Source organism: Monodelphis domestica, chromosome 4, assembly GCF_027887165.1.
Source record: "Monodelphis domestica isolate mMonDom1 chromosome 4, mMonDom1.pri, whole genome shotgun sequence".
Lineage (NCBI taxonomy): Eukaryota > Metazoa > Chordata > Mammalia > Didelphimorphia > Didelphidae > Monodelphis > Monodelphis domestica.
Genome location: NC_077230.1, coordinates 138,330,623 through 138,357,161, shown reverse-complemented (window position 1 = coordinate 138,357,161; position 26,539 = coordinate 138,330,623). Strand labels below are relative to the sequence as shown.

At 36.2% G+C, this 26,539-nt stretch overlaps 1 long non-coding RNA gene across 1 annotated transcript; it reads left to right on the top strand.

Moving 5' to 3' along the window:
- Window positions 1–25,708, top strand: LOC103105549 (uncharacterized). The gene is made up of 3 exons (XR_008911184.1): window positions 1–4,177; window positions 19,273–19,452; window positions 19,753–25,708. It is a non-coding gene; the product is annotated as an uncharacterized LOC103105549 (long non-coding RNA).
- Window positions 25,709–26,539: the final 831 nt, after the last annotated feature.

Here is a 26,539-nt window from a genome sequence, read left to right as displayed (position 1 = left end):
TGACCAATTAAAAAAAGAATGTAAAAAAAAGAAAGGCAACAATTTGAGGGATGGTCTTTTCTCCTTCATTTTTATTATCCTAGGCCTACTCTTTCTATTTAGGTTCTTAATAATAATGTCTGGTTAATTCAACTCAGCTATGCACAGGCATGGTAAAGAGCAAATGAAGGTTGGAGGAAACAAAAAAATTCATTCAAAGAGCAGAATTTAGGTCTTTCCTTTCCTCTGCCTCCCATCCTCTTCATGTAATAGCTAAAAAGTTAAGTATCTGCCTAACTCACAGGCTATACCTACCTAGAAAGAAGACATTCTGCTGTCCAATTAGATTTTCTGAAGATCCTGATGCTTGCAGGTCCTGAGAGTTTTTCACAATGTATACATATTTCTCTTGCCTCATGGCTCCTCACTTAATGGGTAATGCCATATTGCTTCAGGCTGAGATTCAGCGCCCTTCAAAGTGCTTCCACTGACCACTCCACACCTGACTCCTTCTCTTAGGTAGAATTATTACAAAAAGTGCCCGAGGCTGACCTAACAAGGAGAGAATTTTACACAGTTCCAATTCTCTTGATTCAGTATTACCTCCTCAGGGAAGACTCCAAGATGGGACTAGGACACTTTTCCTTCCCAGCTCCCCCTAGCTCTAGGCCAGAGGAAAGGAAGGGTACGTCTCTATGGCACCAGATAAACAACAACAACTACTTGAATTTGGTTGTCAGTGGGGTGTCTTCATTAAGCCGAATTCACTGCTTAATTTCAATTTCTGTTGCATATGCTTCTAACTGTTTGAATCTACTGTTCCATGATGATCTCATGGGAAGTATCACAGGCAAAAGGCCCTTCACTCTGAATCCTAGTATTATGTCTTTAAAAATCAAATTAATTTTAAATCTAAGTGTAAAGCTGACTCATTTGTAAGTCAAGAGATTTTTGGCTTTTGCTTGTGAAAAGTCTCTCAATATTGTTAAAAAAAAAACCTGGTAGACTCAGATAATTAGCAGTGCAATCAGCAGAAATAAATTAATCAGGGAATTTGGCTCAACTAAGTAATCCCTTGAAGAGAGACAGATAAATAGCATAAGGTTGGGCTGGGAAAAGGGTGAGAGATTTTTTGAATCACATGAGTGAGACTTCTAGGCCAAGTTTATAGCAAGTCTAAAACCTCCATTTAAAAAGTTTCTCCTTAGTCTATGGTAGGGATATTCATAACTTCCCCTCTAAAGGCTATACTCCAAAGCATCAATGAGTTTAAATGTAGGTCAGCATTCTTGGGAAGGGGTACATTAGACTACTTTCATCTCAACAACAGCAATTGTTCAGTGAAAATCTGCTTCCTATATTAATCATAAGTTCTATAGGATTAGCTCTGCAAACATAAATTGGACACTAATTTATCAACTGATCACTTGCCCCTGATCCAAAACAAATGTTACAAAAACAAAAACAAAAAAATCTTCCTTTATCCATTGAGCTCTGTTCTAGAATTTATCTAGTAAATGAATGATAAAAAGGACATTAAAAGCTTATTATCAATGAAAAGCATCATGGTAAATGCTGAGGATACATATAGGAAATGAAAGCAGTACCTTCTCTGAAGGAACACATATTCTAATGGAAGAGACCATATACAAAGGAGGTTTAAGCTGCATGTTGGTTCTTAGAGTGCAGTAGAAAAGCAAATGGCATTGGATATTCTTTAATGTAATTTTTATCAATAAACTCTATTGGTTTCTTTCTTAGCTGAGATTCAGGGAAGTCTGGAATACTACAGGGAAGTTGGACTCACTACTTTGAACTGTCTACTCTTGGAAACGGGCAAAAGATTAAGAAACAAGAAGATTGGATCGAGAACCCAAATCATAGTACTGGTATCACGGTCTGACATCAAGAAAATTGGAATATTGATGTGGCTGTTGAGATCATTAGTCACAACCCTGGAGGAAATTCATGCTTCTAAGGAGGAAACTAGCATGGCTGGGAGGGAGGGAATACCACAAAGAGAAAACATAGAACCGAACAGGATTGTTTTGCAAAGCAGGTTTTATTGAGGGGAGATACTGACACAATGGAGGGACTGTCAGAGAAGATGAATGCAGGGTAGTCTGAAAGGGTTGGGTTGGAATTATGTACCTGACACTGGTGAAGCTGGGTATTTACAGGGTTCTTACAAGGTTCGGGGTGTATGGGGTGCTCAGGGAGGGGTAATATCTCTGGTATGGAGGGCTTGTCATGCCCTACTAGGGCAGCTCTCCAGCCACTGACCCTCACCTGACACCCAGCTCTCACTTGTGGCTCCTAGTAGCTGCTAGCATGTGGCAGCGGCCACACCCTGGGCAACAGCTTCGACAGGCCGGCTAAACCTTGTGAGGGTAACCACTGGTGAACTAGGGCTTTGCTCACCCAGCATGTGAAGACTGCTTCGGCGGAACAAGTGGAAGAAACCAACAAGAAGGTTCAACGGCTGAGATGGCAATGCAGCAAGGCACTGTGGAGTGCTTAGGGCATGATGGAGCACAAAAGACAACACGGCCATCCAATGCAGCCGAGGAAGTCTCCAGGTGTAATGACTTTTCATGCCAATGGACCCAGGCTTCCAACGCCAAGAGAGTGGGACTGTCTCTGTGCATCGACTTTTCCACATAAATCTTCATGCACAGGTGTCTTGGAGCACAAAAACACACAAAGACAATCGTCATCCTCAGTTTGAAAGACAACCAACAACAACAAACAAGGTTCAAACATGATCAGGCATTGGAAGTCAATGAGAATTTGAAGCTGGTGCTGATATGTTGAGGGGAACACCTGGGTGATGGGCAGCTGGTTGATATTCAAAACACCTGGCCTATCAGAAAAAAATGAGGCAAGGGAAGGGACTTTGACTATCACTGCAAGTTTTACTTTGATAAGGTGACACAGGGGCTTCTGAATTACCAGAGGGTTTGTTCATTCTGTGGATTGGTGAAGAGTCTATATTCCTTAGTTTGTGATGCTGAAGCATTTGACAAATACTTGATGATGTGAGTTTTCTTTCCTGTCTTTAGTAGCTATATCTGCTGAGAATGGGGGAGCTATGGCATTTGTTAGGATAATCCACAGGTCACACATCCCCAAGAATTGTTCCCTTGGTGATGGCTGCAGGGGATTGCTGGTAGAAAGACTGATGGGCTGGGGTTCTTGAACTTAACTGCCATTTGATGGTAGTTAGTTTGTGGTCAGTGTTAGTGGAGATAGGGATGGAAAGAGTGACTCCCTATGAGTGAAGATTGTTTCCCATGATGATGGCTACAGAATAGGTATGGTCCAGAAGCAGAACTAGTAGTCAGGGAGAAGCTGCAATTTCTGGGGCTCTTAGGCTCCAGGTCCTTGCTTTTCTCCACTGGTGAATAGGATGTAGTTATGGTTGAGGTGGAATCAGTAGTTTGGCTTCCCGTTATCAGGATACTTTGCAGTTTTAGCTAGGATAATTTGTCTGTACTGTTGGAGTAAGTCAATATAATATGCTAGGAAGTAAATGATTAATGAGCTTTATTTTTAAAAACACAAATATAAAACTAGTGGGTAAACCAGTTTCTAATTAAATTAAGGAGTTTTTCTTTCTTTTTTTTAAAACAACCTGAAAACAAAGTGTCAAGTTAATCAATCAAGGAGACCTTGCCCCTTGGATGAAAGTAACTCAGGATAATTCTTGCCCTTAGTCACACTTAAAATACAATGTGTCTTTCTGTAGAGTCTGTCTTTTCTGGGAAAAGGGGTTGCTTCTTACCTTTTCCCTAGTGCTTCTCAGTGAGACCAGGAAGATGGAAAGGATATTTCCCTCTTTTCCTTACACCCCATCATCAACAATTGTGTCTTGAAGCAGATATAGCATCTGGCAGCATCTGGTAGAAAAGAATTCAGCTGTGAAGTTGAGGCAAGCTGTTGGCAAAAGAAGAAAGAGACTAGCACCTGGGGCTGGGAACAAGAGCCAAGACCCCAAGGGAGCAGAACCAAATAGCCTTCTGCTGCTTCCAGGATAAATGTTCCAGTCCTTTTGTAGAAAAAGGGCATATCTGTGCCCTATACTGTGATTTTAGGGAAGCTGGAAGCTGGTTGCTGTGGCATCTTCAGCCAAACAATGAAGCAGCATCCAAATTTGGTGGCAGCAGTGTGAAATACGAGTAGACCTGCAGTATCAGAGGTGAGTTGGCCCTCCTAATGTATGGCTTGAACACAGGTGCTTCCTACCCATGTATTTTCTATGTGTATGCCTTTCTCCTTCAAAACACTCTGTGTTTCCACTCTTCCCACTGATTGTGTACGGATTTGTGAGATAGTGTCTCAGCTTTTTAGAGATGCTTTGTTTCCATTAACCTTCCATTCCATTTCAATAAATACCTCAAATAATTTGTCTTCTGAATAAAAAGAATCAAGGTAAACACTCTTGTGGGAGTCCATGAACCATATTTTTAGTAATAGAGACCCAGAGAATATTTTGACCCTCAAATGGTTGTTTCCTAGGGATCCTAATGTGCAAAGGTGAATTGGGCTACTGTGGTATGGCATAGGGCAACTAAACAACTAATAGAATAAAATAGCTGAACGAGTTCCTCAAAAATAAAGGGAAATAATCTTTTCAAATTCCAAATACAGCTTAAAAGAATGAGAAAAAAATTGACTGTTTTGAGCATAAAACTACTCATTTCATTACAAACCTATTAATACTTTTTGACCTATGACATGAAAAGTCATGGAACCAGGAGACTTGAGTTCAAAAATAAGTTGCAATCTATTGTTGGTGTGACTCTTGGCAAATCAACTATCCTCTCTGGACTTCTGTTCCCTCTTCTACAAAATAGAAGTCTTTAGTAGACATCAAATATCCTTCATAACTCTAAATATATGATTCTGTATGCATTCATTTAGGCAATTTTTTATTACTCTTTTTGTATTATCTTTTCAATTCTTATTCATATGGTTATATAAGGACTTTATGAGTACTCCAAATTTACTGAGCAAAACCACTCTTTTCTCTTTTTGTATTACTTACTTTTAAGCTGATATAAGAATAATGAGGAATTAAGGTTGACTGTTTTTTGTTTGGTTGTTTTTCTTTTAAAATAAATCTTTGCTTTCATCATTAAAGTGATCTCCCAGAGGAACTTCCCAAGATGACAACCATCAGTGTAGTCTGAAATAGTTCTCTGACTTCTATGGACTTAGAGGGATAATTTAGACAATTCCTTGAGGCACCAAAAAGTTAAGCACCGTACTGAGGGCCACATGGTCAGTTTTAATTTTGAAGCTTAAGGTCAAGTCTTCCTGATTCTGATACATGTTCTACTACTGTGCCATCCAACCTCACAAATTATACTAAGTAACAAATATACGAGTACCTATTTCCCAAGCTAGTTTGTTACCTATTTCCTTGTTTCTGTAGTGAAGGCTAGGAAGGGAGGGCCATTCCAAATTTGATATCCCTTGAAGAGAAGGCCTTTGCTAGTTTAGCTTACTTTATACGCAACCTAGAATAGCATTGCACTAGGATAATGGTTGTAGTCCTTCCCTTAGTTCATGTCATGTCATGTGAGGATAAAACTGACATCAATTGTTCAAGTTCCCCAAATCAGGCCCTTTGGTTTTAAAATGGTCATTTTCTGCCAGCATATGATATTTCCTTTTATTATCCTGAAGTGCCAAAGAAAAGCATGTATGATATGGGCAGGAATCAATAATGAAACAAAATATTTGATTCCAAAATAGATATATTTAAATCCAAAATCCCCAATGGCTATCTACTGATTTGTTATCCTCCTGGCTTCCATGTATTCTTTTCACATAGCTTGGTTGTCTGTCTATTATTTTAAAGAATGTGAGAAGCAGTAGACAAATTATCCATCTTTATCAGTAGAATCAATAAATAGCTCCAAAGCCCATAAAGATATTATTTGAGAATGGTAGCAGTTTGTAGTCAGAAGTGTGTACATGAAATATGTCAGGAAGGACTCTACCATATTTTCATTTTGGGGGGAACTTCTGCCATGAATTGTTTTCTTTTTTAAATGATGTAAAATCGAGTCAAGCAAAGAAATCATTTTAAGTCCGTTTTAGCCGGACTTTTTTTTCTTCTTGGCATTAATGGGAAAGCATTGGCATCAGGAATGTTTCAAAAACAAACTTTATTTTTATAGAGAGTGATAAGAATAAGCATCAACACCAGTGATTGTGTCAGTAAAGAAGGAAGTGCCAGAGTCAATCTGTGAAAAAGAAACTTTGTAGTCTTATTCATTCCTTTTCAATAGAGCCCAATCAAAGCATGTCCTCTTTAACTCATAGCTCAGATCTAATTAGATAGAAAGCACCAGGAGATTTAATGCATTAGAAACAAAAGTTTTTCATGGAAAGAAAATATTTGCTTTTGAAAAAAAATGTTGAGCTTGAGAAATATTCCTTGGAAGAGTGATCACCAATTGCTAAGAAAACTAGTTATTGCTTTTTTGTTATCTGCCAAAGCAGGAGGGGAATAGTCTTATTCAATCCTCTGTCACAATGTACTGATTAAACAGATACATATAATTTTATCAAATTGGGAGGAATCAGTAGAGTTCCTTTTGATTACATTTAGGAAAAATGTCCTTGGCTATAATGTTACAAATGGCTATATGCACCTCATCAGGAAGAAATAGGCTAAGATATTCTTGAGGGAAAAAAAAAATCACTATTATTTCCTGAAGAACACATCCTTGTAATAATAAAAAAAGTACAGTTCAACAAAATAAATCAACACATTTTTCACAAGTGACTATTTGTACTTCATTCCCCATTTGATTCTACCATGACTCTGATTAGAGGCAGGATATGAGATTCTCCATCAGTTCTCTGAACTCATTCATCCTTTGTCTCTATAATCAAATGAGATAACAGAACTAGAGCAGGAAAGTTCTAAGGGCCATCCAGTCCAACATGCTTATTTTCAAGTTGAGGAAACTGAGGCCAAGAAAGATTGAGTGATCTGCTGAAAGTAACATACATAGTAAGAATCAGAGGATTAATTTGAACCCAAAATGTCTAAACTCAGAGCCACTGTTGTTTCTATTTTATGGGACTGCTTCCCAGTGATCAGAGTTCTGAAGTTATTCAGTATTGTATTCTTTTATATTACTGTGATCATCATTTAATTTGATCTCTTATTTGTGATTACTTCTCTCTGTATCATGTCTTATAAGTCTTTTCAAATATGTCTGAATTCTTCAAATTGATCCTTTTTTTATGGTGCAAGCGTTACACAGTCAGATATCCCAAGTTGTCTAATAATTCCATAATCAACAAGGGCTTTCTTTCTAATATTGTACTACTATTTAAAAAGTACTACTAAAAGTATTTTTGTGTAAATGAGACTTTCCCCTTTGGCTTTGCTTTTTTTTTTTTACAAAAAACTCAGCGTAGCATCACTGAATCAAAAGGTAAAAAATAGGTTAGCTAACACAATCTTTAAATGTTATGTTGTAGCAATAAAAATTTTGCAATGAAGACATTCTGAGGCACAAAGTTCTGAACATAGTCTATTTATTAGTAATGCTAACATTGCTATTAATAGAAGTTAATGACTTATCAGTATCCAGAGACACAGTTGACAGTCAGAGCATCATTTTTTTAAATACAGTTGAAAAGTTATGAAGTGCAAAAAATAGTTCTGGGATGAAAACTAAACTAAAACAATAATTAGTAACATAGCAGGGCCTGACTCATAGGAGGGGATTTCCTGGACCTTTGCAATGGGCAAAACCCAGAATTGGTCAACATTTTCTAGAAGGTCCTATGTTAGGCAATTATGTATACCAGAGTGGTATTAAGCTTATGACAAGGCAGTACATCTTATAATCATATTGACTTATCCTCTGTCCTCCCTTTAAGGGTAAAGTAGACTGAGTCTCAAGAAATGGGAAAGCTTAACTCTTATCCAGAAGTCAAACTATCTTAATAGACTCTAATGTTAAGAAGTCAAATTGGCTTTTTAAATCAAATTCATTCTTAAATATTGATTCCAGTGATTAGATGTAATTCTCAATCAAAAAAGAATTAAAAATAAAGAATAAAGTGGTGTATCAAATTTTAGTTTCACAATTTTGTTATAAGAATTTAAAAAATTATTCTCTTGAGGTTGTGGAAGGAAGGAATCTTTAATACAGTGGCCAATGGTATAACCAGTAAATTATGCACAATTTTCTATCTCTTCTTACTCCTCCGAAAAGAGCCATATTATTACGTGACTAGATCCTTACTGTTTAGTAAATGGCTTGTTACAGAACACTGTGGTTGTGAAGTTAACATCTGATTCATTCAGTCTTACCACTTTTACCCACAATAAGAACAGCTAAACTACCCCCAAAGGCATATAAACCCATTTTGATTTTGTGCACGTGAACAGCATTCCAGAAAATGTGGCAGATGTTTGATATATTTCTTCTGAAGGTATATATTCTTAAAAAGGGAAAATAGACGATTCTTTTTTTATTCTAAAAAAAATAAATCAAATTTACCTTTTAACATAAATTCTTTTCCACCACCCCTCTTGAGAACATTCCCTTTTATGTTTCCGGCCTCTTCTTCCTTTTAGGCTCTTGGAGATCACAGGTTTAAAGCAGGAAAGTGTCTTACAGTTGTAGTTCTAAAGAAGTTATGATTGGTCCAAGATCATATGCATGGTAAGTAGCAGAAGTAGCTGGTTTGGGATTTGAAGCCAGGTTATCTCTCTATGAATCCAGTTCCCTTTTTCCTATATCATATTGTTCCCTTCTCAATATTAACCTTTTTTTCTGAAAATAATAACAGTAAGAAAATTCAAATGTATCCCAAAGGAATAGAAAAATGATTTTGATTTTGTGCATTGGTACATAATGCATGAAAGGCTGATTTTCCATTTCCTCTATTTGTTATTTTCCTCACTACTCTCATCTCTTTCTTCAGGACACTGCTTAAGAATTACCCTCCATTGGAAATCTTTCTTGATCTCTTCAATTACAAGTGCCCTCTCTCCCCAAAGACTGAATTTTATCATCTTTTCATTATACACCTTTTCATTTATACTGAATTGATTTTGTATATCCTAAAAATATACATATTCTTCTCCCTGATAGAAAGGAAACTCTCTGAGAGTACCAAGAGATCATTTTACTTCTTGTCTTTATATCTCTACTCTTCTAGCAAAGTTATTGGCACAGAGTAGGTGCAATAAAATTTTGTCAGTTGTTTGCTCAATTGAAATGCTTCTATATACAAAACTGTTTGCTTAAGTATTATTAGCAAATTCTAAGAGATCAGGTGCTCTGATATTAAGTTATAATTTGGATAATTATGAATGAGTGGCATACATGAAGCCTTTTCCAATTCTATCTACTAAAACAGAGAATGGAAGTCTGGGAATTATTTCATGAACTGTTGAAATGAAACCATATCTGAATTTCAGGCTTGTAGGACTTTAGTACAGTTGAATCTCCCAAGGGATAGATAGTGGGAGGAAATGAAGAATATGATGTAGAATTTTAAAAAACCTTGAGGAGAGACAAGGGACACCTATTTAATTAAATCATAGTGGAAATGAGACACTGAAAAATGTGATTATCCATGGCTATATTCTTTCCTATATAGCTCATCTTGCAGAAGTCCTTTCTAAAAGAGTAGTTCCTATTGTAGTCAACTTCCAGTTACCCACATAATGGAGCTGAGAAGTGACTTAGGTAATCAGAAACAGTCATAGTAACTTATATTTTACATTCAGATAACTTATATATATTTAAAACCATTGCCCTCTCATTTAAAACTGATACTAAGTATTGTCTCCAAGGCAGAAGAACAGTAAAGCACCTGGGGTTAAGAAACCTTTCCAGGGTCACAAAGGTAGGAAGTGTCTGAGACTAGATTTAAACCCAGAACCTCCCATCTTCAGGCCTGGATCTCTCTACCAATGCATCACTTACTTGCCCCTAAATTTCTTATCTTCTTAATGCAAGAGTAACTGCAATGATCACAGTTATTTATACCTGTGACAGAGGCTGGTGCATAAGAAAAGTGCCAGGCTGAAGAGTGTGTGAATCTGATGACCTCAATAGAGGAGGGACCCTAGGAGGATGGAATCTTGAGGAGAAGCAAGAAGTTCCTTGGGAAGAATTGTTGGTCTCTCAGTCTTGAGGAGTCAAAGAGAGAAGGTTGAATAAGAATTTCTCCTGAGGTTTACCTACTTTTTCCTGCTTGTGACTGGAAATCCATCGCCCTAACATTTCCCAACTGAAAAGGACTATTGAAGAGAAAACTTGAGAAAGGCATTTTGAATCTCTATCAAACTTTACCTCAGCTCCTGTTGCTCTAGATCTGAACTGTGGTCAAGGGGCCAAACCCAGGGTCAGTCAACCTGATTGTCTCTCAAGGGGTTTAGGCTACCAAAGCCCAAGTTCCCCCAAACTCAAGGAGAGAGGAAAAAGGGTTTAGTTAGAGATAGGGACTCCCTTTTCCCCACTTTCCTTTCCCATTCTTTCCCTGCCAGTTATTTCTTTGTATTACCCTGATTGAGTTAATTGGCATTAAAGTAGCTATCTTTTCCCCAAGCTGTGAATCAAGTGTGAGTGAACAGATCAAGGGGAGAGACATCTTCCTAAGAAGAAACCCTTTGGTCTCTAGTAGTGGAAGGGGGGACAAGGGGGACAAGAGCAAATCTGGGAGATCAGCCATAGGTAAGGAGGGAAGGAAGAAGGGGGAAAATCTTCAAATCCCTTCTCCTCTCTCTGAATCAAACCCAAACTTCAGCTGTATTTCCTAGATTCTGTTCCCTTTACCATCCTGAACCTTTTCTCCATTACATCTACTATCTCTTCTGAACCCTTCTTTGAGAAGGTAGGTCTCCACTCTTTTTCTTTCTCTCTATACTGAAAAACATAACCCTTGATTACATACCAGATTTACCTTCTGTTAGTAACTGATCCAAAGCAAAATTTCTAAAGGCTCCATTTGAATACAGATGGTTTTAATGGATAAATTTCTTTGATTATTTTTTGCTCAGCTTAACTCATCAGTAACTTAATGGTTGTATTGTCATAAGATCCCTTTTAAAATGTTTAGAAAAAATGTCCCTGAAAGTATTTCATAATGTAAGTAGGACTCATCCTCCTGTTAATAAATTATGAATTTTTCTATACTCTTTAATTAATTATTGGTGTTACATACTGGTTGCCAACAAATGCTTTCCTCATGAAACTAGTGTAGTTTATAAGATGGGCTAGCCAATCAAAACTGACTCTTTTTAAATCCTTCACTCTCATCAATATATAGAAGGAACTGTGCTAAGTACAGTAGCTATAAATATAAAAACAAGAATTTCCATAAATTCAAGGAGCTTATATATTCTTCTTTTTCTTTTTAAGAAACTTATATTCTAATATAAATGTGTGTGAGAGGGGGCAAAGACCAAGGAAAACTGTTTTGATACATCACTGGATAATTGACCATAAAGGAGCTGACTATTAAGCCATTCTGAAAATTAATAGCAATATTTAATTGATTACTGTACTCTGGGCAAGAGGTGGAATGTAGGACCATTGTTGAGGAAAAGGGTTAGCAGAAAAGGAACATCTGTTTTGTATGTGAAGCACTGTCTGATCTGGAGCTGGCTGGATGAGTTTGCACTCCAGCATTTATCTGTCCAGATAGTTCAGCCCAAAGGCCAGAACACCATTGCTAAGTGTATTAGCTTATCCTAAGCCTGGAGATATTCAATTTATAATTTATGCATACTTTCTCCTCAACAACTAATGTTCATCCAGTTCTCTGTAGGTGGTCCAATCTAAGTACTGGTCTTTTAAAATTAAGAAGAGAGATTGGAGTTATTGTCCTTCTCACTTCATCACTTAATCCTCTTTTAATAATCTTGCTTAATTGGGTCCTAATTCAAGATTTCTACAATCTTTTCTCCTCTTTACTGCTTTTCACTGTTTTATTAAGTGAGTGTTCCCATAAAATTCCATAATTATCTTCCATTAAGATATTGAGAGTAAATTCTTGTTATTATTGGCTACCATGTCTCTCTCTGTTTGGAAGATCAAATGTTTGTTGGCTTGGCTAAGGTAATTTCTTAGTATTTTTGTTTGTTGGTTTGTTTTTACCCTCTTGTTATTGGTGGTTGTTTTCAATCAGTTAAATATTGAAAAATATGGCCTATGCATATAGATATACATATTATTTAGTCGTTTGGGGTTTTCTTGACAAAAGCACTGATGAGGAAACTGAGGCAAAGAGGGGTAAGTGACTTGCCCAGAGTCACACAGCTAGTAAATGTCTGAAGGCAGTATATATGGTCATATACATACTATATATACATATATACAAATGGCACCTGTATCATGGAAGATGCATACTAAGATGTACACATAAGATATTAAAATTTAGATGGCTGTAGAAAAAAATTTACCAACATATCTAAATATGGATTCAAAGATATAACAATAAATATCCAGATACTTCACTAAAGTTTTATGTTTCGTAAGTTATTTACATGATATGGGTTGACCAGGAAAAATTTCTGCCACAATTACTCGAAGTTCCATTTTTATTTCATAATGGGAAAATGAGTACTAGAGATATGCTGATGATAATATGTTTAAAATAATTGTTAAATCAAATGACTTGAATTAAAAATCAGCTCTGGATTTTAAGAACATTTTTCTATAAGGTAATCGAACACCACACCTTTCTCCCCAAATAGAGACTTGTGTTTAATAGCCAGACTACTTTAGTCACTGGAAGATGAATCTCTAGTACTTATCATTTTGAGGACTACAGTTGAAAGTTAATTGAGGTTAATGAATTATGAAAGTTATTATTTACCAAAGGAAATAAAACTTATGAAACATAATTATAAAACCTTTACACACTTGTCTGCATATACATTAGGATAGTGGGAAAAATAACATTCCTCATTATTAGGTCTAAGCTCATTTAATTTTGTTATCTTGCTAAAATATCACCAATGAAATCATTTTATAGCCTGCCTTTAATATTGCTAATTGATATTTGTATTCTATCCTTGTCATACTATATCTGAAGTACTGTGTTCAATTTTAGGTATCACATTCCTAGAAGAGTATTGATAGGATGGCGAGCAGCCAGAGGAGAGCAAAAGGGCCTCAATTTCATTCCATGTGAGAATCAGTCAGAGGAATTGGGCCTGTATAGACTAGAGAAGAGATGACATAAGCAAGGTAGAGAAGCTTGGTAGGCTTTAAAGTACTTTAGAGGCTGTCAGGAGGAAGAGAGAATGGATTGGCTCTTCTTGCCCAATGGGAGAGAACTATGAACATTCATTAAAAATTGACAAGAATCAAACTTTAAATTTGATAGAGGGGGAAAAATCCTTCTTAATATTTGGCCTAAAGTAGAACATGGAGAACCTTGAAAAGAAGCAAATATAAGTTAATCTGAGGAGGGAGTAACCGATTCCAACTAGAGATAGTACAGGTTGGTTAAGGCAGATAGATGTAAGCATCATAAAGGAGATGACTCTCGAGGTATATGCCTCCAAGGAATATAAAATTTTTTTCAAGGTGAAGTGGATGGAAGAATGAATTCCAGAATTGAGAGATCCATAATACAAATTTGCAGAAGCAGAAGATGGAATATTGAGTTTGAAAAGCAAATTTGTGAGGTACATATTTGTGTGTATAGAAGTGGGAAATGTGTAATAAACCTTGAATAGTATATTGAAGATAGACTAGAATGCTGAAGAAATTGTATTTTTTCCTAAAATTATAACTACTAAAGATGGCTGTCCTTAAAGTTAGTCTAATTGTCTGATTTTAAAATTAAATGGGTACTATAAAAATGATGATTAAGCTATAGAAAGGCTATCTATCTCCTGAAATTACTCTGTAAATATTCCCAACATTTTAACATCTCTAAAATATAATGATATCACTTATATAAACTTTTACCCAGTATTTTATGTATATTAACTCATTTGGTTTTCAAAACACAAGTATTATTCCCCTTTTACAGATGAAGAAACTAAGACCTTGAAGTTTCAGAACTAAAATCCAAGCCCAGTTCCCCTATTTCCAAACCTAGTGCTTTTGCCATTGTGGCTAGCATGCTTCCCTCAAACTAAAGAAATATATCCTTCCTGACAAATCCCACAGCATGTTTTTTTTTTAATCTCTGTGCTTTCACATTATACCTTTTATACCTTTATTTACATATATGGTTTAAGTCCCGTATCAAACTAGAGAGCAGAAATTCTTTCTTATTTTGCTTTGTATCCCTAAAAAACACCTAGCAAGACACTCCATAATGAGAGGGAAATCAGTAATTAAAAAAAAATGAAAAAAAAACCCTTTACCTACCATCTTAGAATCAGAATTGTGTATTGGTCCTAAGACAGAAAGAAAGCAATAAGGACTTGGTAATGGAGGTTCAGTGACTTGCCCAGGGTCACACAGTCAAGAAGTACCCAAGGTCAAATTTGAACCCAGGACATCTCCTGTCCAGACCTGCCTCTCTAACCACTGAGATAACTAACTAACTCTTAAATCAATAATTTGAAAAATAATAAATAAATTGAATGAATGACAATGAATTGTGAAGAAACTATTGTTATAATGAATGCCCTTTATGTCTCTAATTTCTTCCCCCTCATCTCTGCCTCTTGGAATCCCTTGTTTCCTTCAAGATTCAATAGTAAGCCTTTCCTGATATGCTAAGCTTCTCTTGCTTAATCCTCCATCCACAATAGCTTTAATCTACTCTGTAGGTTATATATACATATATATGTATATTCATATACATGTACACATATACATACACATAAGTACCAGTTAGCTTTTTGGGAAAATGAATTATTTATTTTAATATCTACAATATTTAGCACATATAGCATTTAGTACTTAATAAATACTTACAGAAGTATTTATTGATTAACCTTCTTTGATTCTAAAGATTAAGAAAAAACAACTTCAAGCTAGTAACTCCATAAACCTGGAGTATGGTGCTTGTAATTTAGCAGATGTGGCAAGGCAGGGTTCAATGTCTAATTCAACAAATATTTATTTGTTCCTGAGTACCAACACACTGAGTGTTGTTTTCTATTTTCTCTTGGTAACTCCTTTCCAAGAATTCTGAGCCCAAAGCCAAAAAAAAAAATGTTTTTAAGTCATTTCTAACTATTTTTGCTACAAAGCTGTACTAGAATCAAAAAATCACGCCAGGTTCTCATCTGCTTCTTTTATCCTTCCAAGCATTCTGCCTTCAAGAGGGTACCTTCATTACTCCTCATGCAGAAGGGAATGTGGTCATTTAAAGCTTTTCACGAGCTGGTAAAATGGTAGGCACTGGGAGAGGGGGCACATAGGATTCCGGTAGAGCAGATGTGTTGGGCAAAGAACACACTGTTTTTATGGGCTTTAAACTTTCTGTTAAAAATAAATAAAGTCATTTAAAGTCCTCCAGTCGTGGCTGGAGAAACACTGTGCGAATGTATTTTAGCAATTACACGTCCTGTTTGTAAAACTTGAGATTGCAAAAATGATTGGTGCAATGGGTTTTAACCATCCAATGTAAAATGTCTGAAGAAGATAATAATTGTAGTCATAAGAATGATAACACATTTATATAGTGAATTAATTTAAAAAATACTTTCCCCTCTGTAGTGCTCAGAAGTAGATAGAAGCTCTACCTAAGATTCACAACAATTTATAGCAAAGAATACAAAAGCTGGTCTTTGAGTGAGGATTAGAAAGGGGGGAAATATATGTATCTAAAAATAAATAATATTTATTTATAAAAATAAAGCACATAAATAAAATATATACTATAAATACACATATGTATAAAATAAATTTTATACACTCACACCTATATAAAACTCTGTTTTATTACCAGCTGAGCTCATTCTTCAACTCTGTCTTTAATTTGTTTGCTTGCTTTATCCCTGAGGGAGTTTAGTTCTCTTTACCCTTGTAGTTGGCTAAAGTGAGAAAATCTCTGCTGGTTTCCATCTTGAAAGAGAAAAAACAGATCTGTGTTGTCTGAGGTAGGCTGGGCCTGGGGTTAAATCTTGAGGTGACTTTGCCACCTGGAGATGTAGCAACCTTGGCCTGCATGCTACTACTAGAGTTTTTGATTGAATGTGTGCTGGAGGTCACAGAGAAGGTGAGAATACAGTCTACAAAAAAGATTTGTATGACTTTACTGAATTCTAGAAACTACAATTACTACTATAAGAACATTGTTTAGAACTGTAGTAACACTTCTCATTCATTGATTTGTATGTAGTTATTAAAATAAATACTTTTCACTGTCGGTTCATTGGTTTGTTATCTTACATACTCCTGAGGCCCTAGAAACATAAGGAGGAAAAGACTTCTCAGGACCTATTCATTGTTAGTATTTGTATCCCAAGACTGGTACATTGTTATTATTCAGTTATTTTAAGTCACGGCCTGCTCTTCATAACCCAAGATGGGGTTTTCTTGGCAAAGATTTTGAAGGAGTTTGCCAATTCCTTCTACGGTTCATTTTACAAATGAATAAATGGAGGCAAACAGACACCTATGACTTGTGCAGGGTCACACATCTAGTAAATGTCTGAGGCCAGATTTTTAAATGAGAAACTTGAGTCTCCTGACTCCAGGGCCAGTACTCTATTTACTGTACCACCTAGCTGACTATTATACCTGGTGTATAAAAGATATTTAAACATTTGATTTTTTTTAGAGGTTGATTCTCATTCACATTTCAGTTGTTTAACTTGTCTGATAAATTAAAGTAATTTTTATAAAGAGGCTGATACTTTTCCCACGATTTGGGGTAGGATGTCTTTTCTTCCCTTCTTGCCAACCACATCTAGCCAGAACCATATGGACATACATAATCGATGTGTGCTAAAACAAAACACCTCCTCTCCAACAAACCTAGGTTAGAGTAATATATTGTACTTAACCAATAAAATCATACAACAAAACATCATGAATTCCAATCATGAAAATGACACCAATGGCTTTTTTCATCATCAGCCTATAGCAATTAATCATGCATATAGTTGCAAACAAGTTCTAAAAAATATCCATAACAGTATATTCAACAATTGCATAATAATAAGATGAAGCCAAACCAGTTTGGATAAGATTGTTGTAGATTTAATAAACAAATAAAAGTTTTCAAAATCACATTAAACTATTTCAGCATACAACCAGAGAGAACCAAAATTATTTGCTACTCTAAAAACAAACCCAACCCCCAACTTTTCCCTATTAATAAAAAAGAGAGAAATAATAACACAAATATTTTTCAGAATAGGAAGATAAAAAGGGTATTTTTTTAGTAAGAATTGATCATAGCAAAAAAGAAAATAAAAGTCCAAAGTCCATAAAAGTCCAAAAGCTTTTTGAGTCATTTCCCAGCCAGTCAGATTGCTGATCTCAGGCATCACTCATTCAAATGCAAAGATAAGATAAGAAATGAAGGCAAAGAAGATGAAAGATTCAAAAGTACACATAAAGAAATAAGTATGGGTGTGGATAAATTCTTCCCAAGTTGTTCACAAAAACAAAATAAAATCCCTCTAAAACCAAAGTTTAAACCAGGTAGTTTTTAGAAAATAATTTCTATCTAACTTTTTCCAGACTAGCAAAAGTATACAGAAACCTAATAAACACCATGGTCCTTTAGAGGTGAATGCTGGAGTTTTTAGTGATTAAAAGGTATATTCAAGAAATCCCATTCAGAAAAAGTCCGTTTCTCTTCAGGCTGTAAGGAGAAGAAAATGTTGGTTTTGTTTTTGTTTTTGTTTTTTTTTATAAAAGATTGGACTGAATTATTTTAAAAAAGAGTTTTCAGGTATTTTATGAAATTCCAAAAAGATTTATTTACAAAATATAGAAAGAGTGAAAGTAAGAAAATGAGAGAGAGGATATTATAAGATATCTGGCCTAAGTACTAAGTATTTTGCTCCAACCCCTGACTCAGAAACCGGCAGGGGCGTTTAGTCTTTAGTTAGAGAGGCCTCAGCTTTGAGCCAAGGACTTGGGGTTGCAGGAAGCCTCTCTCTTGAGGCTAGTCCCTTCAGAAAATCCAGGAAAGGAGTCAGCTCTTTTCACTAACCATGTATCAGTACAAAGGGAGAGATTTAAGAACAGTCTCACCAGAAAAGGTTTCAGGTTCAGTCAGCAGATTCTTTACTAGCCTCCAACTCAAACTCAGAACTCCATAAGAAGATAAACTCCTCCCAGGAAGTTGTAACTCCCTTTTAAAGACACTTTCTTTGGTGTCACTTCCTGTGCCTATGTCACTTTTATGTCTACTAATTACAGTTGAAGCTTTGCTTAGGACTGCCCAGGGGTCAGTCAGTTTGATTCTGATTCATCACCCACTATTATACATATGGGTCACAGACCTCCCTCTACTCAGTGATTAAGTGGGATGTTTACACTTTTGGTGATTAAATCTAAAAATGGGCAGGGGGGTTAATTTAATCTTCACAAGCCAAAATATGTAGAATCATAGGACACACACACAATTTGCAAGGCCATTGGAAGAAAATGACCCCTTCCATACAAATTCTTGCAAAAATAAATAACTACATTTACCTTCCTTTGGGGGAAGGCCTCACATGTAGCACTATATGTGGATTGTGTGGATACTGCTTTGTATTTGCCAATATCCACATGGTTTTGCCTCAAGGTGCTTCTCAAGAAGGCAAGAATAGATCTATCCAACATCTCCTCCTCCCACTCTTCTCCAAAGAAGGTGTTGGTTCTTTCTAAGAGAGGAAACAAGAAGTTTGAGAACAGATGCTACTCACTCTGCTTTACCTATAGGGGATGGGCATAGGGATAGAATTACATCTGTCTGCACTCTAAAATATTATTAGTCTAGAAGAAGTAACTTTCAGGTTCCAGTTAAATATGTGATCATTATTCATTTCTGGGAAAAGGGAATCTCTAAGTTCTATACACAATGTTTTTTTTCCCTTTCCCACCGAATGTCTGTTCCACAATGAACACACATAACAACTAGCAAAGAATATCCATTTAATCTTTACAAAAGTTGATAGCAAAACAGAAATTTTTTAAAAAGTATACATGGGAAAATATAGATCAGTCACTAGAGAATAAATGAAAACTTATATTAGGAGTAAGATAACATAGCTCACCCCAGAGCGAATGATAGATATTACCCAAGAAGCAATTTCTTTAAGTTTCTAATGCACCATTCTAGAATAGGGACATGATTGAAATTCTACATATCCACTTTCCCCAGGTTCTTTCTTCCTCCCTGGAGCTGAAGAACAATTGCTATTGTACATCTTCTCTCTCCTAATGGGAAACCAGAAGAACTAGAATATCTACTCTTTTCTTCCACCTTCTCATGCAGATACAGGTCATGGAGTAATCAATCTCCATCAATGAAGGGAGAATCCAATCCAATTAATTCTTTGAGGTAAAAGTTACACTAGTATTGCCCTTAACTCAAAAGGGGTCATTGATAAAAGTATTTAAAAATATGCTCTGAAATTTTTTAGATGGTATGTGTGTGCACAAATATATGCATACTCAGGTGGGGATTATTACATCCCATGATTTTAATTATATAAGAAATTTCATGGTGAGCAAAATCCCTTTACCAACTCAACTTAGAAGCTTTTCTTTCCCCTATTCAAACCAGAGTCTCAATTATTTATTTAGACTCTGAATTTGAGAGACTGTGCTCATTAAACAACTTTTGTTTCTCCTGTTGTAGGGTTTGAATCTGGCTCCTCCCCACTTGATTCAGCTTTCCAGTCCAGCAAGCCATCCTGGTCATCAGCAAGAGCCTCCTAGAAGTTTTCCCATTTCTTCTGATGCAGACTTTGGGGTACCAAGATTGCTATCAGGAGAAGCCAAGGGACCAGTTGTTGCTGAGGCGGGCTTTAGAAGAGATCCTGAGTCTGGGGCTGACACTGAAGCAGTGGAGGAAACAGGGTTTCCCCCTTGGCCTCAATCAAACCATAGACCTCTTATGGGTGAATGAACAGGACATTGAATTCTGGCCTCTGGCTCAGGCTCACTAGTGCAGTCCTAGAGGGTAGCCATAGAAGAACAGTATTGAAGGGAACCCACAGCCTTGTTGACCCAGGTAACAACAGGGAGAACCAGCCTTCTTTCACCCTGGCATTCAAAGCTATGCACTTCCCTTCCTGCTGCAAGAAGTATGCATTGATCCTGGATTTTAGAGCTCCTAAAGTCCCTGGCCTTAGGGAGGCCACAGCTTGTTTCATTGTCTTACCTCTTCTCTACCTGCTTTGCCCCATCCTATACAGCCAGCTATGGATTTAGAACATTTACTAGGAAGGGGTCTCTAATTTTTTATTCTGATCATACATCACTCTCAATTTTAAAGAAAGACTTGAGATATCTAAATATGAAGTAATATTTGATTCTATGTTCAAAAAAGCAAGCCACTGGATTTTATTTGAGTGATGGTCAGATTTTAATTTTAGGAAAATTCCTTTTATGAATATGTGAAACAAAGATGGGATTAAGGAGAGACTTTGAGATGTAGAGACCAAGTCATAGATTATAATAGTCTAGGTGAGAGATAGATAAGTGTGTGAAATAGGGGCATAGAATATGAATAGAGATATGAGATTGATGATGGGATATGGAGGTAGAAATTTTAAGATTTTTCAGCTAAGTAGACATGTGAAATGAGGAAGAGTAATGAATTAAAATTACTCTAAGTGGGGTAGCTAGGTGAACAGTGGATGGAGAGCCTGGGCTAGAAATTAGAAGTCTTAAGAACAAATGTGACCTCAAACACTTGTTAGCTGTGTGACCCTGGACAAGTCACTTAACCTCCATTGCCTAGTCCTTATTGATCTTCTGCCTTGGAATCAATACAAAGTACTGATTTTAAGCAGAAGGTAAGGATTTGAATAAAAAATGACATTGAACTTGTGAAGCTGAGTGATTAGATGGTTGTAGTCACAGGGGATTCAGGCAGAGAGGTGGGTTTTAGGATGAAATAATGTAATGAGATCTGCAATGTGTCACCATGCATGCCTACTTGTCTTGTGTGACTCACTCAGCTCCACAGTAAATGAAAAAAGGTAGGAGCCTGGGCTATTACTCACTAATTACTCCCACAGTGCAGAGCCAATCTTTCAAGAGGCATCTGCCAGTGCCACTAGGGATCTAGAGGAAAGGTTGTGGGCATACTAGGGGTTCAGTGTGAAATGATAGAATATTTCCAGAGTTGTTTACATGGCTCCTGATAATGAAGGAAGAGTCGCTATTAAGTTCTAATTCCCTTGAGAGTTCTACACCTGTCTTAGAGGAGGGAAGACTGATAATTTGAACATCAGAGTATAAGGCCAGTTGGGGGATTGTGAGATCATTAGATGAAGTGTGGTTGTGTTGTAAACAACCCCCAGAAATGATTTTCTTAAGAAGGGTGATTCCATGCTTGATTGATCAAACACCCATTTTGGTTCAGTCCATTCCCCACTCCCTCCATTCAGGGGCTCCTATTGTGAAGACCAATGACTAAGAACACTGAGGTTAATTGATTTTCCAAGAGAAATATGGACTATGTCAGAAGCAAAACTCGAGTAAGACCTGGTCTTAATTCTGAGGACAGTTATTTATCTACTATGTCAAAGGAATGTTTTTGTTAGTTGAAGTATCATGAATATTCTATCAGATATATAGCCATTCTAGTTATTACTCATATTTTCTAAGCAGTTTTACAACTTATAAAAGCTTTTTTCTTCTCAAACAACTTCATATAGTGAACTTTAGATTACTCCACCCTACTTAGTCTAACAAAAACAGGAGTGTCTACATCCAAACTTAAGGAAAAAGTATTTAGGAGGATGGCCTATGACAGACATGTGCTATCAAATGACAAATCAGAAACAACTGACAGACCCTGGGCTGTCCTAGGTCAGGCTTAAGCTACCATTGCTACATGTGAGATGCAGGAAAGTGATGTAAACGTCTATATATTTCACATCACTTTCTCTCTCCAGTCTCTTTGGCGGCAGAGAGGTAGCTGGCGGCTGCATGCTGAGTGTTTCAGCATCTTGGCATGGCAGCTGCTATTGCCTAGGTATAGCAGTGAGTTTTCCTTGATTTCATACTGGAGGAAGCTGAGTAGCCTAGTTCAGGTGAGGCATCTTTCCTGAGCTCTCTCGGAGTTTAGGCTGATTCTTTCTCCTTTACCTTCCCAAAACTATCCTCTTAGAAAGCCACTAATCTTCTTCAGAGACTTTGAGGTGGAGGATTTTGAACTTACCCTGGCACAGGCCAGGCAGGAGAAATCCTATACTTTCCCCCCTCTCTCTTCTCCTTAATTACTTCTCTCTATATTTATTAAACCACCCAAATCTCCAAACTGACTTGGGTATTTTATTTGGGATATTCCCTGGTGACCAAAATTAATTTAGATTAGGTGACAATCCTAAAATTATCCTTACATAGTGTGTTGTGCAAGCATTGTTATCTCTGTTTTACATATGAGAAAAATAAGACATCCAGAGGTTAAATGACTTTCTTGCCCAGAGTCACACAACTGAGACATGTCAGAGTCAACTCTCCAACCTACGTTTTTGGAAAATCACATTACCACCTTAAATCATAGACATGAAGCACAATCAAATGCCCTTAATTAAAAAGAAACACCAAAAACTGTTTTGGCTTTTGTTTCTATTTAGTATAAACTTCTAGTTAGTATGTTACCCATCCTTTCTGGAAAGCAAGATGGTGTCAAATGTTAGTATTTAAATCTTGTCAGAATCAGTATGCATTTTTCAGAGCTTATGCTGAATCACATAATGAACTCTATTTAACATTCATTAATTTTCAGCCTTATTGCAGCCATTAGTTTCTGTCAATTCACAATGGCAATAAATGATTCTCAGATATTTGATTTTTTCAGGATCTACATTTGTCCTAGAAAATGTAATGCTTTATCATTGCACATGGCATTTTGTTGGCTTGTCCAACAACCAACATTTGGCAGTAGTCATCTGTGTAATATGTCTTCTTTTTCAAAACAGACTGTTCTGTCTCCTGATCTTTTCATTGTGATCCTTCTACCCTGTGGGAACTCAATAAGTACTTGTTGACTGACATGTTGATTAACATGGCTTAATTCTTGAAACATAATTGATTTCATCACTCACTGCTTTTTTTATTTCTTCATGGAAGACAGAAAAATCTCACCTTCACTTTGTTGTCGAAACATTTTACTTCTCTGGTACTCAGATATCCGTGAAGACAGTTCCAGGTTTAAGTCAGTCTGCATGAATGACTCTGCATTTCAATTCAAGAGGCAAATAGTAATAGCCTCTGATGGATAAAACACTGGCCTAGGTACTAAAAATAAAGATAAAATTGGAAATATTTCCTGATCTTAGTGAGATTATGTTCTACTAGATAGGGAGAGGATCAATACACACAGAAGGGAGAAAATTCAATGAATATACAAAGTGATTAAAAAGAATTTCAAGTGTAGAATAGTGCATACCATATATCTCATCTACCTTTCTGTAAGGATATGATCAACTTCTCAGAATTCCAACCAACCAAGACTAGAGTTTGCAAATCAGGTGTAAAATAGCTATGGAAAGTAGGGAGAATTTCATCATTGGGAATTCTCCATATGAATGAAATTGTAGGTCAAGTTAAAAAACAACTTCCCATATTTGTAAAGAGTATCATATACAAGTGGATAAAGAGTACTCTAGAAAAAAGAATGTGGGTCTGGATGCTGGACACTGTGATTTGAGTCTTTGCTTTGTTCCATACTAATCATTTAGGCAAGCTACATAATTTATATTTGACTCAGTTTCTTCTGGCCAATTAGAAGTAATGAAAGTAAAATAAAATGAGAAAATACATTTGAAAACCATTTGGAGTAAAACCATTAAAAGTATAGTACAAATGTAAGGTTTATTAGCAACAAAGAAACTAACAGCAGGCTAGGAGAATCACAGCTGAATTTAATCGGAGGCTAACAGAACTCCATGAGGAGGAGAGAAAATTCTATCTGAATTCTGTGAAACACCTTTTCATTTCCCCTAAAACTCTTTTATATTGCTGAGTATTACCCGAGCATTCCAGTGGGAGACTACATTTGGCAAATGAAACTCCTAGTTAAAAGGAGTTCTCTGTGAGAACAAACTCTCATTACCCACTAATACCCTGAGAGCGGGCCCCTGTTTCTAAGTCTCACTAAGTACTACTGCCTTTTCCCAATTACCATTTTTATGGTTTTTACCTACACAGCAGAAGGCTTCAGGTAATGTAATTCTGTTCGGTCCACATGACTCAGAACCATAATTGCAAATAATCCAGAAATGTCTATTAAGTAGCATGGTACTACTCTGCCTTCCTAGCTCTGAGGGATAGCTAAATGGAAATATTTATACATATTAAGAACTCTATCATCAAATCTGGGAATCAAGTAGAAGATTCATTGAAAAAAATGAGTTGGTTAAAAAAAAAAAGTCCAGTTTCTAATACAGACTATTGTGTCTTTCTTTTTTGTTGGTTTCTTTTGTTTTCTAACTTTTTAATTTTTAAAATTAGATCTAGAAACAATTTTTTTGACAATTGTTATCTACAATCTTTTGACTCAGATTCTTTCCCTTTCTGTCCCTCCTCCTCCTCACAGTATTTATTATTGTCTGATATAGGTTATGCTAGTGCTGTCATTCAATACATATTTCCACATTCCTCATGCCATGGAAGACATATATCACATATAAAAAACTCATGAAGGAAATAAAGTGAAAATGATATGCTTTCATTTGTAATCAGACTCCAACATTTTCTTCTTTCACTATGGATAGTGTTTTTCATCATGATGTACTACTGTTGCTACTAGGATAACTGGTTAAGAAGAGGAGGGAAAAGAAGGAACTAAAGAAACCAGCAAAAGTCAACATTTCAATTCAATTCAATTTAGTTCCAAAGATATTTATAAAGCACTTATTATATATAATATGTTGTATATATACAATAAATGTATAAACCTATACTATATGGAGTCTATATATGTGTGCTTGTGTTTGTGTTTGTATATACTAGATGATAGAACTAAAGAAGTATAAAACTTGATCCTTCCTTAAAAGGAGACATAAGACATATATGAACTAATTAAGGAAAGATACAAGGCAAAAACTTTATTATACACCCTTCATTTCAGAGAAGACCAATAATATCATGAAGGTGATGTCTTGACTAGCTCTTGAAATGGGACTTGAGTGAAGCAGAGTTGCCCAAATTCGTTGGCCTCACTCTCTTTCCGAGTCATCAAAACTTGGGGTAACACAAAAGTTGGGATGATTGATGGTCACACAGGATGCAATGGATGATCTTGACATCTATGTCTGACTAAGCTGTAAGGACTCCATAGTGCTTGATTCAGTTGTTTTCATGGCTTGTGGAATAAATGCTTTTCATAAATCCATTCTTCCAGGGGAAGTCTTCACATGCTTAGGGTAGACTTCTTCATAAGTCACTAAGAGTTTTGAGACTTGTCAGTTAGCCTCAACCTGAATTAACCTATCTACTGCAAAAATAAGACCATTCTGGGTAAATATCTGACTTTATTGTGGCAGAGAAATCACATGGGTAGAGTCTGAAGATTTCCTTCCTGTTCAAAACCTGATATCCTGTCTTGTAAAATACTCCCTGCTTTTATAGTTTCCTATTTTTACCCCATCTTCAGTCTCCTCCACTGCAGGAAATCCATTATCTATGGATGGAGGATTTCCAGAGTGGCATCCAGAGCTAGTTTCTGAAGTGACATTTGGAGTTAAGGGTCCCAGGATAAGATTTATGGAGTGACATCCAGAGTTCTGTGACCTTTGAGTGACTCTTTGCTTCCTGTGTGAGCTTATCTTCTCTAGAGAAAATTATGAATGGAGAAATCCCACTGTATAATCAACATAGTAGTTCACTTATGATTAATATGATAACACACATGATTAATCTAGCAAGTTATAACTCAGATATTTTCCTAGGATGACATTCTTAACTTGGTTAAGTACATAGACCTATGCCAGGGACAAAATTTTTATTATGAAATCCCACTGTTATATTTTTAAATCACACTCTAAGCATTGGTTAAGCTATTATTCGTTGATTTTCTAGATACACTGCTGATATGATTTTACAAGAATTGCCTTCTGTGAATGCTTTAACAGACAGAAACCAAGGAAGGATGATCAGGACTGAAAAGAGGTAGTCAGTCAAACCTTCTCACCAGAGATGGTAGTCCTCCTAGACCACCATATAAACCCCAAAGAATCATATAATAAAAACAAAAATCAGTAATATAATGGAATACACTGTGATATCTCAGAGAAATATGTGAAAGCATGTCAAACTCATAATGAACTCTTGCAAAAGCTCCAAAAAGAATCAAAAGAGAAATAGTGAGACTTAGAAGAAATATTAGGAATTAATATAACAGAAAAAACAATAACTTAGAAGAAAAATCTGATTGAAGAAAATAGTCATTTAGATAAGAAATGTAA